We start from the raw sequence: 13636 nt of genomic DNA on the forward strand, positions 1-13636 counted from the left end.
GGGCTTGCTTGCTGGCCTGCAGTCAGGTGGACTCTGGCTGCGAGGCGGTGCCCACCCTGGATGTATACCCCCCACCCCCTCTCCTTAGTTCCTGAGTAACCAACACAAGGCAGTGCTAATGAGCAGGGGAGTGATGGGCATCGGGAACCCCAATACTATCCGGGAAGATCTGAATGCCATCTGGGCTGGGGCTGTTGGGGGTAGGGGCTGTGACTGCCTTGGCTTGTCATGGTGCCACCCACAGATGTGCTTGCCCTGTGCTGCTTCTCCAGCAGCTGGCTGCCTATGGCCCTGAGCCTGTCACACCATGCTTGCTACCTCATGCTACTTGTGTTCGAAAAACCATCCCAAGATGGTGCTGCTGGATGTGAGTGCTGAAAAGGGGGCAGCACCTTTGTCCTGGGGGATTAGAAGCTGACCAGATTCCTCCTGACTCCCTCCCAAAACAAGTGGGGCTGGTGATGCCATTAATGATGCCCCCCAGAAGATGTGTTTGCACTGGCTGAACAAATACACGATGCACAGCCCTAAATGAAGACACATGAATGGGGTTTGTGGACATCAGTCAGCAGCTGGGAAACAGGTGCCTCTCAGGCCTCTCATTCTTCAGCAAGTGTGGAATGTGCCCATGCCCTTGAGTGTATACATCTGGAGTGTATACATCTGGAGTGTAGACATCTGGAGTGTAGACATCTGGAGTGTAGACTTCTGCCTGTTGATATTGCTGCCACTATCCCCAGGCCCAATCTGGCTTAAAGTCCAGGTTTTAAGTAAAAAAGATAAGAGGCTTTTCTGTGTTCTGGGATAGGAAGCCAGGGATCTGTGTAGGGCTGGGGTTGTGTGCACATTAGTTTTGTGACAGGATGAGAGCTGCAGTGGTTTTATTAATCGTGAGAGCCTGGCCTGGTTGTAGCTCCTGGTGAGGGGGAGGGAGTCAGCAGTGTTGGTCCGGGAGACATCCATGTGCCCAGCCCTGGCCTTCCTGCCCTCAGGCACAGCAAAAGGCACCGCCACAGGCCCCGACTTCCTTCCCTACTCTCTGCAGCCCAGATAGGAATAATTGGAGGCTACAATCTCAATGTATTTTTCTCCCATTTTAACCCAAGCTGCCTAACACACAGTGGGGGTAGGGTGGGTGAAGGGCCTGGGGGAAAGCAGGGCTGGATCATGGATCCTGGGTGAAATTTCGAGATACAGAAGTGGTTGTCACCTCTCTGTGGAACCCAGTTCCATACCTGGTCCTTGTCACACAGCCCTTTCTACAGAGAATAGCTCTGGGGCATTTGGGGATCCCTATGGCCCCGGGTGGCTTCCTGGCCCCCGCTGCCTGTGCTCCTTCCCTTGTCTGCTGTCAGAGCCCAACATAGAGGAGGAGGTTGCTGCCCTGGGAGCCTGAGGGAGCTCTTCCCTTGCCTGCTGGCAGAGCCCAACATGGAGGAGGAGGTTGCCGCCCTGTAAGCCTGAGGGAGCTGTGTCTGACTGGGGCTTCTGCCTGGGGTTTTGCAAAGAGCTACCAATGAATATAGTCTTTCCAGATACCTTGTTTCAAAGGAAGTGAGCATGAGCTAGCAAGTGTAGCAATCCCACAGCTGATAAACAACTTTGTCTTGGTTTTAAACCATCACATCTTCATTTCACATTGGAATAAAGTAAGTGAAACGTGCTACCCCTGCCTCGCCCGTGTGTTCTGTAACCCAGTCTCCTTTGGTTGTGAGGGCTGTTGTCAGAAATGTTATAAGAAAAGATTATGCATAAATTAAATCAAATGTAAAATTATGCTTATAATGTCACTTGAGTGAAAGGTAAGAGGGTAGAGTCACAGGCACTCAGCTGGGGTTTACCCACCCATCACTTACCAGGCTCATGAGAGTGTGGCACAGGTGAATGTCACCTGACATTGGTGACAGAAGAGAAAAGGCCGGCATGAAGGCTAGGTAGGGGAGAGGTGCCAGGCTGTGGGGCCAGGCCCTGAGCATGCTGGACCTGTGAGGTCACTGAACATCTAACTGCCCAGGCACCGGCCCTTTTCACATCAGTTGAGGTAAGAGGATGGGGGAGCACTCTCTGGAAGTCACACTGCGCTGGGAGAATGAAGGAGAGTCTACAACTCACCATCCTAGGGTAGGTTTTAGAGTGAGATGGACTGTCTTGGAGAGCTAATGAGACGGGAGGAAGGCAGTCCCCCAGGTGCATCTGAGGGCCACAGCCTATGAAGTAACCGGTGTGTGTGGGAGTGGCCTGTCCCTGTGAGAGGAGAAGTTTAAAGCTATTACAGCTGGTGGCTGCTGCTCAGCCTTCCCTCTGCAGAGCAGGCAGGTCTCAGCTGCATGTGTATCTGAATGTCTTTTGGAGTGTTTAGAGAGTCCTCTATGTCTTAGAAATTTTGAAAAGAAAAACAAATTTCAATTCTAATGTTTATTAGTTTCCCTGAGCTAATTGGAAAAAAAAAAGTCCTTCACCTCGAAGTTTTAAGTGACACCCAAGGGTAGCCACCAGTGTCTCGGCCACTGAAGCCTTGTGCATGCTCCCACTACCAGTTTGATTTGCAGCCTCATGGTTGCGTTGTGCTACATGTTCTTTCCTCTGGCCTTGTCCAGTGAAAACGGTTCACGTGGCTAACACCACTTCTTGAGATACGGGCACCATGTAAAGCTGAGAATGGATTGGGTTTAGTTACTATTGTGCCTCCTCCTCACCCGAGAGGCCCATTTTTCCTGGTTGATTCATTAAGTGTATTAGTGCTGTCAGTCGCCTTTGGACAACTCAAATGACAAGAGGCTGTTGTTTCATAAAGAAAATGAAGGCTTTATATGTGAAACCCTCCTTTTCTCTTCTGCTTCTCTTAGGTGAAAGATTTTATTTTTTTAAAAAGGGTACATAGTGGTATCCCAGAAGGTGTAGTGTGATAACTGGCATGTGCTAGGCTATGGTTTCGGTGTGGATGGGCAATTCTTCAAGATGGAAAACCAAGTTTCACTGAGTTGCTGGAGCCGCACTCACCTTTCTCCACATCCCCCAGCATGGGCTTTCACTTTTCTCCCGGGCTTGAATTTTTTTCACATCCATATTGTTTACACACACACACACACACACTCACACACACATCTGTCTGTCAGTGCAGTGGCTGAATCAGGGGTCAGTGCAGCCTCAAACTCTTAGGCTCAACTGATCCTTTCACATCAGCTTCTCAAAGAGCTAGGATTACACTACAGGCATGCAATGCTACACCCAGCCAATTTTAAAATTTTTTTGTAGAGGCTGAGCCTACTTATGTTGCCCAAACTGGTCTTGACTCATAGGATCCAGCGATCATCCCACCTTGGCTTCCCAAATTGTTTACATTCCAGGTGTGAGCTACCAAACTCAGCCAAAAATATTTTTTAAAGAACAGTTACAACCAAATTATGAGTTATGATTGTGCCACTGCCCTACAGCCTGGGCACCAGAGCAAGACCTTGTATCCAAAAACAAAGCAAAACAAAACAAGAACAAAAAACCTTATAACCAAATTAAACTTCGAAGATTGTGTCATCTGTGTCCCTCTCTGCCCTCCAGTTATCACTGTTAAATATAATGGTTATTGAGAAAACAGTTAGATATTATTAAGAAATTTCTATATCTACTCCAGCTGAGAATAGGTATTCTGATGTGGCCGAAACACTTTCTCACTGCTACCTTCAGGGTCTGAACTAGCAAATCAAATCAGGACACCTGCAGAGGACAGTTGGCCATTTTCAAATAGAAAGAGAAATACCCCCATTAATGAGAGTAATCCAGTGATTTTCAAAAAGACAAGTCAGACTGAGACGCAGCACAGTCAGGGCACAATTACCCTGGAATAATCACTTCGCACAGAATGGTTGTGGAGCCTTTCTAAGATGAGCAAATTTGGGCAACATCATTCTTGCTTATTTATTCCCAGCCCCCGCTGCCCACCTGATTCCTAACGGCCACCCCACAATGTGGTCAGCAGTGAGGTGCAGCGTGGTGAGAGAGGGGCTCAGAGATGGGATGAGGGTCTTTCCTGCATCATGAAAATGCCTAATAAGTTGTTTAAAAGATGTCCAAATGTTCTACTTCCTGCCCTTAAATAGCTGTTAAGATGCATGACACAACAGATCCTGGTAAGGGAAAGAGCATGCGCATTTCAAGTCTCAGCTCACTTCTTAATTAGCTGTGATACTCTGGGAATGTGACCCCAACTATTCGAGCCTGTTTGTCTGTCCACCCAAGACAATCCTAAGCAAAAACAACAAATCTGGAGGCATCATGCTACCAGACTTCTAACTATACTTCAAGGCAACAGTAACCGAAACACCATGGTATTGGTACCAAAACAGATATATAGACGAATGGAACAAAACAAAGACCTCAGAAATAACACCACACATCTACAACCATCTGATCTTCGACAAACCTGACAAAAACAAGCAATGGGGAAAGATTTTCTATTTAACAAATTGTGCTGGAAAAACTGGCTAGCCATATGCAGAAAACAGAAAGTGCACGCCTTCCTTACACCTTATACAAACATTATCTCAAGATGGATTAAAGTCTTAAATGTAAAACCCCAAACCATAAAAACCCTAGAAGAAAACCTAGGCAATACCATTCAGGACATATGCATGAGCAAAGAATTCATGACTAAAATACCAAAAGCAATTGCAACAAAAGCCAAAATTGACAAATGAGATCTAATTAAAGAGCTTCTGCACAGCAAAAGAAGCTATCATCAGAGTGAAAGCAACCTACAGAATGAGAAAATTTTTGCAATCTATCCATCTGACAAAGATCTAACATCCGGAATCTACAAGGAACTTAAACAAATTCACAGGAAAAAAAAAACATCAAAAAGTGGGCAGAGGATATGAACAGACTCTTCTCAAAAGAAGATATTTGACTGAGTGTGGTGGCTCATGCCTGTAATCCCAGCACTTTGGAACGTGGAGGCAGGTGGATCACGAAGTCAGGAGTTTGAGACCAGCCTGGCCAACATGGTGAAATCCTGTCTCTACTGAAAACACAAAAAATTAGCCAGGCATATTGGCAGGTGCCTGTAATCCCAGCTTCTCGGGAGGCTCAAGCAGGAGAATCACTTGAACCCGGGAAGCAGATGTTGCAGCTAGCCAAGATCCTGCCACTGCATTCCAGCCTGGAGCAGAAATACCATTTGACCCAGCAATCCCATTACTGGGTATATACCCAAAGGAATATAAATTTTTCTACTATAAAGACACATGCACATTTACGTTTATTGCAGCACTGTTTACAATAGCAAAGACTTGGAACCAACCCAAATGCCCATCAATGATAGACTGGAAAAAGAAAATGTGGCACATATACATCATGGAATACTATGCAGCCATAAAAAAGAATGAGTTCATGTCCTTTTCAGGGACGTGTGTGAAGCTGGAAACCATTATCCTCAGCAAACTAACACAGGAACAGGAAACCAAACACCATATGTTCTCACTCATATGTGGGAGTTGAACAATGAGAACACATGTACACCGGGAAGGAAACATCACACACCAGGGCCTGTTAGGGGGTTGGGGTCAAGGGGAGCGAGAGCATTAGGACAAATATCCAATGCATGTGGGGCTTAAAACCTAGATGGCAGGTTGATAGGTGCAGAAAACCACCATGGCACATGTAAACCTATGTAACAAACCTGCACGTTCTGCACATGTATCCCAAAACTTAAAGTAAAACAAAGAAACAAACAAAAATGCACTAACGCTCAGGGTGAGTGGGGGTAGGGGCTGGGGTGGGGCACGGGTGGGTGGGTCCTGGTGTTTTATTCAATCAGTGGCGCTGATGTGGGAACCACCAAATCAGGCGCGCAGTTTGAGAGGAGAGGAGGGCGTGGCTTCTGCCGTTTGGCGGGGCCTTTGTCTCTCGCTGGTGCTGGTGCAGGAGCTTGGGATGCATCTCCTCTTTTGGCTCCTTCACCTTGGGAAATCCGGACAACTCCCTCACAGCCCCTGTTGCCCTGTGATCTGTAGGTCCTTGGGGACGCATAGTTAAGGTGCTGTTACCATGGGGTGGTCCTTGCTCCCAGAGCTCCCAAGATGGTGGCGGGTGGCTTCCATAATTTCAGCAGGCCACTTCCAACATGGTGGCAAGCCTCCTGTTCTCTGACCTGGGGCTCTTGGCCTCACGGATGCCAAGGAATGGAATCTTGAGCCATGCGGTGAGTGCTATAGCTCTATTAGAAGCTGTGGGTCACGGAAGAGAACCGTGGAACCCAGTGACTAGTGTTCAGCTTGATTAGGATGAACCGAGGCACTTAGCTGTGCAGGAACAATGGCAAGCCTTTAGCCCTATTGGGAGTGGCAATGGGTGCCTTGCTGGATCAGGAGCACAGCGGACACCTTGCTAGCCAGGATGGTCTTGATCTCCTGATCTCGTGATCCGCCCGCCTCAGCCTCCCAAAGTGCTGGGATTACAGGCGTGAGCCATCGTGCCCAGCCAAGAACTGTCTTCACAACAATTGGTGCTGGGGAAATTGGGTACCCACATGTAAAAGAATGAACCTGGGCCCTTCACTTATACTGTAAGAAAAAATTAACTAACTGGATCAAATACCTAAATGTAAGAGCTAAAACTACAAAATTCTTAGAATAAAATATAGGAGAAACACATCATAACACTGGATTTGGCAGTTTTTTTTTTTAAACAGGGCACCCAAAACACAATAAACAAAAGAAAAATAGATGAATAGGACTCTATCCAGAATATGCAAAGAACAATTCAGCAACAATAAAACAAACTACTTGTTACATAGGCATGGGCAAGGACTTCATGTCTAAAACACCAAAAGCAACGGCAACAAAAGACAAAATTGACAAATGGGATCTAATTAAACTCAAGAGCTTCTGCACAGCAAAAGAAACTACCATCAGAGTGAACAGGCAACCTACAAAATGGGAGAAAATTTTCGCAACCTACTCATCTGACAAAGGGCTAATATCCAGAATCTACAATGAACTCCAACAAATTTACAAGAAAAAAACAAACAACCCCATCAAAAAGTGGGGGAAGGATATGAACAGACACTTCTCAAAAGAAAACATTTATGCAGCCAACAGACACATGAAAAAATGCTCACCATCACTGGCCATCAGAGAAATGCAAATCAAAACCACAATGAGATACCATCTCACACAAGTGAGAATGGTGATCATTAAAAAGTCAGGAAACAACAGGTGCTGGAGAGGATGTGGAGAAATAGGAACACTTTTACACTGTTGGTGGGACTGTAAACTAGTTCAACCATTGTGGAAGTCAGTGTGGTGATTCCTCAGGGATCTAGAACTAGAAATACCATTTGACCCAGCCATCCCATTACTGGGTATATACCCAAAGGACTATAAATCATACTGCTATAAAGACACATGCACACGTATGTTTATTGCAGCATTATTCACAATAGCAAAGACTTGGAACCAACCCAAATGTCCAACAATGATAGACTGGATTAAGAAAACGTGGCACATATACACCATGGAATACTATGCAGCCATAAAAAATGATGAGTTCATGTCCTTTGTAGGGACATGGATGAAATTGGAAATCATCATTCTCAGTAAACTATCACAAAAACAAAAAACCAAACACCGTATATTCTCACTCATATGTGGGAATTGAACAATGAGAAGACATGGACACAGGAAGGGGAACATCACACTCTGGGGACTGTTGTGGGATGGCAGGAGGGGGGAAGGATAGCTCTAGGAGATATAACCAATGCTAAGTGACGAGTTAATGGGTGCAGGACACCAGCATGGCACATGTATACATATGTAACTAACCTGCAGATTGTGCACATGTACCTAAAACTTAAAGTATAATAATAATAAAATAAAATATTGGCAAAAACTTAAGTAGACATTTCTCTAAAAATTATGTAAAGCGGCTAATAAGCACATGAAAAGATGCTCAACAAAACTCATCATTAGTGAAATGCAAATCTAACCCCAAATGACATATCATTTAATACCCATCAGCATAGCTACTACCAAAAGAAAAAAACAAAACAGAAAATCACAAGGGTTGGTGAGGAAGTGGAGCAATTAGAATCCTTGTACACTGTTGGTGGAAATGTAAAATGCTGCAGCTGCTATAAAATAACAACACAGTAACTAAAAAATTTACACATAAAATCACCATACGATCCAGCAATTTCACATCTGGGTATGCAGCAAAAGATATGAAAGCAAAGACACAAAATAATACACATACACCTATGTTCATAGCAGCATTACTCACATCACCAAAAAGGTGTTTGAATTACTCAAGTGTTGTTTGAATTACCATCAATGAATAAATAGATAAAATGTGATGTATACATACAGTGGAATGTTATTCAGCTATGTAAAATAAGGAAATTCTGAGACATGGTACGTCATGCATGAACCTTAAGGACATTGTGCAAAGTAACATAAGCCAGTCATAAAAGGACAAATACTGAATCATTCCACTTATGAGATACTTAGAGTAGTTAAATTCTAGAAACCCAAATAGAAGAGTGGTTCCTAGGAGCTAGAGGGGGAGTAACAAGGAGCTTATTTAATGGGTATAGAGTTTTGTTTCTGCAAGTTGAAAGAAGGTCCCTATGAATGGTAATGACAGTTGCAAAACAATGTGAAAGTAGTTAATTTTTCTGAGCTGCACACTTAAAATAGCTAAAATGGTTAATTTTATGTATACTTTACCACAATGTAAAAAATAATTTTTAAATAAACTATAGCTATCTGCAATATCATGAATTAATATCATAAATATAATGTTGCATAGAAGAAAGTAGATGTAAAAGTACACATATTACACAATCTCACTTATATAAAATCCAAAAAGTGAACAGAACTGAGGTTGTGGCTTCCAGTAACAACGAAGTAAAGTAGCTTGTTGAATACTTCACAGATAACTGTAACAAAGCTCTTTGGTCACAGGGCTGCAGCACTGCAATCCCAGCATGCACCAGGCACAGGGAGACTGCGCTAATCACTGGAGGAAGGGACGAGGCTCCGCGCGCCTCGCTGGTCTTGCTGGGAGTTGCAGTCTCAGCCCTTTGGTCACAGGGCTGCAGCACTACAGTTCTAGCATGCACGGGACTCCGGGAAAGTGCGCGTCACTGGAGGAAGAGGCAGGGCTGTGCGCGCCTCCCTAGAATTGTTGGAAGATGTATTCTCATAAACACTCCCAACCCTTTGGTCAAAGGGCTACAGGACTACAATCCCAGCATGCACCAGGCTCCAGGGCGAGGCGCAGCCTTGGAAGAAGGGGCAGAGTTGTACCCGCCCCACCTAATATGCTGGGAGCTGTAGTCCGTTAACTACTCTCAGCCTGTTTGTCGGTAGGCTTCAGAACTATAATCCGAGCATGCACCGGGATCCGGAGTGCATAGCCCTGGAGGGAGGGGCAGAGCGGTGTGGACTTCCCGGTGTCCAAAGCACTGCTGAGTTCTGATGCTATGCCCACTCTTTGCAAAGAGAGTGAGTACAGAGGTGCACATGGAGGACAGGTCTGCACTGAGCATTGAGGAGGGTGTTACCCTACGAAGACACCTTCCGTTTTCCCAAATCGGGCAGGTTGTCCTCACCTGATTGGCCCTATCCTTCTCAGGTTCCTCTTTCAGTTGCACTCAGCGTTCTTTCCAGAGCATTACCTCCTCTGCAGCCCAGGGCGCTGCCTTCTTTCCTAAACTGCTGTGGAAACTTTCCTGATGCCCAAGACACTGTCCATTGTGCCGCAGCCCTCTTTTTTCTCTAGCCAGAGCACGCACTCAACCGTTTTTGAGAGAAATCTTCCACCTGGCCTGCTTGTGAGCAGCTTCAGAGCTGTGCAGGGGTGACAAGGGCTGTGGCTTCCTGGAAATGTCACTCTCAATGGCGCCTTTTTCACGAATGTGAAAGTCTAGGCATCAGAAAGGTTAATTATTGGGTTGCACAAAATCAGCTAAGAGCAAAGGAAAAAAACCCATTTCCGAGGCGTGAGTCTTATGAGCCATTTTCATCAACCCATTTAAGTGGACAAGCTCCAAAATGCAACCTGAAGCTGCGGACTATTTAGGCATTTTACACTTGAAATCATTGGTCTCATCTCAAGTCAGGCCTGGCTTGCCAGTGTCTCAGAGACACAAATGGGACCTGATACCTCAGGAACAGATAGTGTTCCAGCTTTATGGGAGCAACTTTTAAGATGTGGAGCACTTGGGGTCATTTGAAACCCGCTGTCCTCAGTAGGGACTTTTACTTCTAGAGAGCATGTGCATTTTGATTTTATCTGTCCTCAAGCTGACCCTTTGTTCATTTTAATAGTAAAAAACACATTCCTGGGTGGAGATTTAAGATGCTAATGAGACATGCAATGTATGCGCAAATATGTACAGCTACTGTACATGTGTACCCAGAAGACGAGTCAGAACATGCTTACTGTAACACTTCTTTCCACCTTCTTATGAAATAATCATGCAAAACTCCCATAAAGAGGGTTTCTCCAGCAATAATTAATGCTGTCTCACTTTTATGAGCAGGCTGCCCTGGAATCTCTTTCTCAGACTGTACCGTCTATTCTGCACTTAATTTTCAAAATACTCTCTTTTTTTTTTTTTGCAATAAATTATGATGTACTTCTTTTGTTGTGTGTCTCGTTTAAATTCTTTTAAACTGAGAAGATAAGAACCAAGGTATGACATCAGCCATCAACATTTCTGGTGCCATGACCTGGGGAGAGGTTTGTCTGCTTCATTAATTTCAGTTTCCCTTTACTTGCAGTGAATACTATGGCAGTTCCAGACTACCTGGTTAACTATCGCTGCTTGTTCCAGCGCTGTTTCAGTAAAGTTCTGGGGAAACGTTTTTAAGTCGCCTGTATTCTTTAGAGAGAGAATATATGTCCGCTCTCCTTTTGGCTGCTGCTTCTGTAGTATCGGTAAATACGCTAACCACATGGGTTGCCCTCAACATTTCATATTTGGGCTATTTGCCGCTTAGTTTCACATCTTTCTGGCCACAGTTTAGACTCGGCTTATCGTTTGTTGTCCGTTCAGCAATACTCGATCGCCACCTAGTGGCTATTGTAATTTATTTTCTGGTCAGGTTTTCTGTTTACAAAATTTTTGTTTTGTTTTGAGCAGCACATTAAGAGAACCCTGTCCCTTCAGGCATTATGCATTTCCCAGCTCCTTGAAATCGTTCTCCAACAGGCTTTCTTTGCTGAACAAAAGATGCACAGTCATGTAGATGCCCAGTCGTAGGGATTGAATCTGAGCATTCCAGGTGTTGTAATTGGGCATCACAAATGGCAAACCAGTGAATTAGGGCAAGGCTTGTCAGCCACACATCTGCCCCCCAGCCAGCAGTGCGGGTCATCTCGGTAGGGCTGGAGATGTCCACCGCTGGGGGGAGCTAGGACGGTGTATGGCAAATGCCTATGACCTCCTAAAGCTTCAGTTAATGGGGTTTCCAGGGGATGCGCTGGACACCTTGGTGTTTCCACTTGGCTCATGAGGATGCCCACAGCCTCCTGGATTTCAGTAAATGTTCTGTCGTTGCAGGATTCTCTCGGCACCGTGGGAGCCGCTTCCTCTACTGTCACTGAAACACCCCTGGGATGTATATCTAAAAATTAGAACAGCTTTTGGCTAAATGAACTTAGAAAAAAGAAAACCTTATCTTCTTTTGTAACACTATTTAGCCTGCCTACAGATTAGCTGACAAAACATGGCTGGAGAATGAGACTGTGAACTTTGACTCCATCCTACAGCTAGATCTTTTCTGTAGTAATCAGGGAAAATGGTCTGAAGTATCCTATGTGCAAGCCTTTCTGGCCTGACATCAAAACCCTGCTCTATGCAGCACCTGTGGGCTAAAGCCTAGTAAGCCAGAAAGTCCCTCAGAACCATTAGAAGACCATCTCTTATTAAGGGGAAGGGACCCCAGACCCCACAGCCCAACACCAGCTCCAGACAGGGGCCCTCAGGGGCCCACACCTCCTTTAGAATCCCCAGCATCCCCACACTATCAGAGTCTTCTGTAGAATCTAAGCTTGTTTCACTTCCTCCTTATGCTCCTTTCTATTGGCCTTTGCCGGATACAATAGAGACCAGCCTAGCTGCAGTTACTCACAGTGGGACTTCACACCATTCAGGGCCAGAGAAATTGCTCCCCTTACAGAAAGTCCCAAATGGAGAGAGGACCATCAGAGTGCTTGTTCTACTCTCCATAAATGATCTAATCCAATATAAGCAACAACTCTGATGGCCCTCAGACAACTTCAGCGCATTTACTGAAGGCTTCCAGGCTCTAACTTTGACCACCATTCAACTGCACCATCCATAAATGGACCGAATGACTGCTGCCAACTTAGCTGCACAAAATTTTGCTTATTAGCAAAAAATAGAAAACACTTAAAACATTTGTTGCTTTCACCATTTTAATGCAAAATACTTTTGCAGCATAAATGTCACCATAAGGTGGAGCCTTGGGAATCCAGTATAAACTATCTCAGGAAACCTCAATGGTTCCGCAACAAGCAGCAGAAGGCCTCAATAGACTTCAACAATGTCTGGACTCCATGGCCACTGTAGTCCGAGAAAAGCAAAGAGCCTGGGATCTTCTCCCAGCCGGGCAAAGAGGAGCATGTTTATATCTAAAAGAAGAATGCTGTTTTTGAGATCAATCAGCCTGGTCTAGTCCAAGAAAATATTAATAATATCATCACCCAGGCAGACAAAATTGAATCTCTAGGAACTTCCATGGGAATATGAAAGCAATGTCTATTAACTGCCTTACTCTCTTTAATAGTAACAGTCACTACTATACTCTCAGCTTTTACTTTTGTTCCAATTTTGTTTAAAATGTTTACTGATTTCTTGCTCTCTTGCTTATGGCAACTCCATGTTTGCATGATGGTTTTGCAAGGCTTTCAACCTTTGGCTGCCAACATCTTGCCCACTGGTTCCACGAATGACATGGTTTACACCCGGTTAGATCACACAGGAAGAAACTTTAGGGCCCAGACTAGGCAGAAATTACACCCACTCAGCAGGAAACAGCTCCAGAAAAAATGACCTAGCCCCTCAACCTCCAATATGATTATGACCCTAAGATCTCTTAGGGGGAAACTGAGGCAGAATAGATCAGAATAGGTATTCAAGAAAATGACCATGATCTTGGGATACAGAAATGTGGGGAAAAGAGAGATCAGACTGTTACTGTGTCTATGTAGAAAGAAGTAGACATAAGAGACTCCATTTTGCTCTGTACTAAGAAAAATCCTTCTGCCTTGAGATGCTGTTAATCTGTAACCCTAGCCCCAACCCTGTGCTCACAGAGACTTGTGCTGTGTTGACTCAAGGTTTAATGGATTTAGGGCTATGCAGGATGTGGTTTGTTAAAAAAGTGCTTGAAGCAGTATGCTTGTTAAAATTCATCACCACTCTCTAATCTCAAATACCCAGGGACACAATACACTGCGGAAGGCCACAGGGACCCCTGCCTAGGAAAGCCAGGTATTGTCCAAGGTTTCTCCCCATGTGATAGTCTGAAATATGGCCTCCTGGGAAGGTAAAGACTTGACCATCCTCCAGCCCAACACCCATAAAAGGTCTGTGCTGAGGAAGATTAGTAAA

The sequence above is a fragment of the Pongo abelii genome, chromosome 16 (genome assembly GCF_028885655.2).
Source record: "Pongo abelii isolate AG06213 chromosome 16, NHGRI_mPonAbe1-v2.0_pri, whole genome shotgun sequence".
Taxonomy (NCBI): Eukaryota; Metazoa; Chordata; class Mammalia; order Primates; family Hominidae; genus Pongo; species Pongo abelii.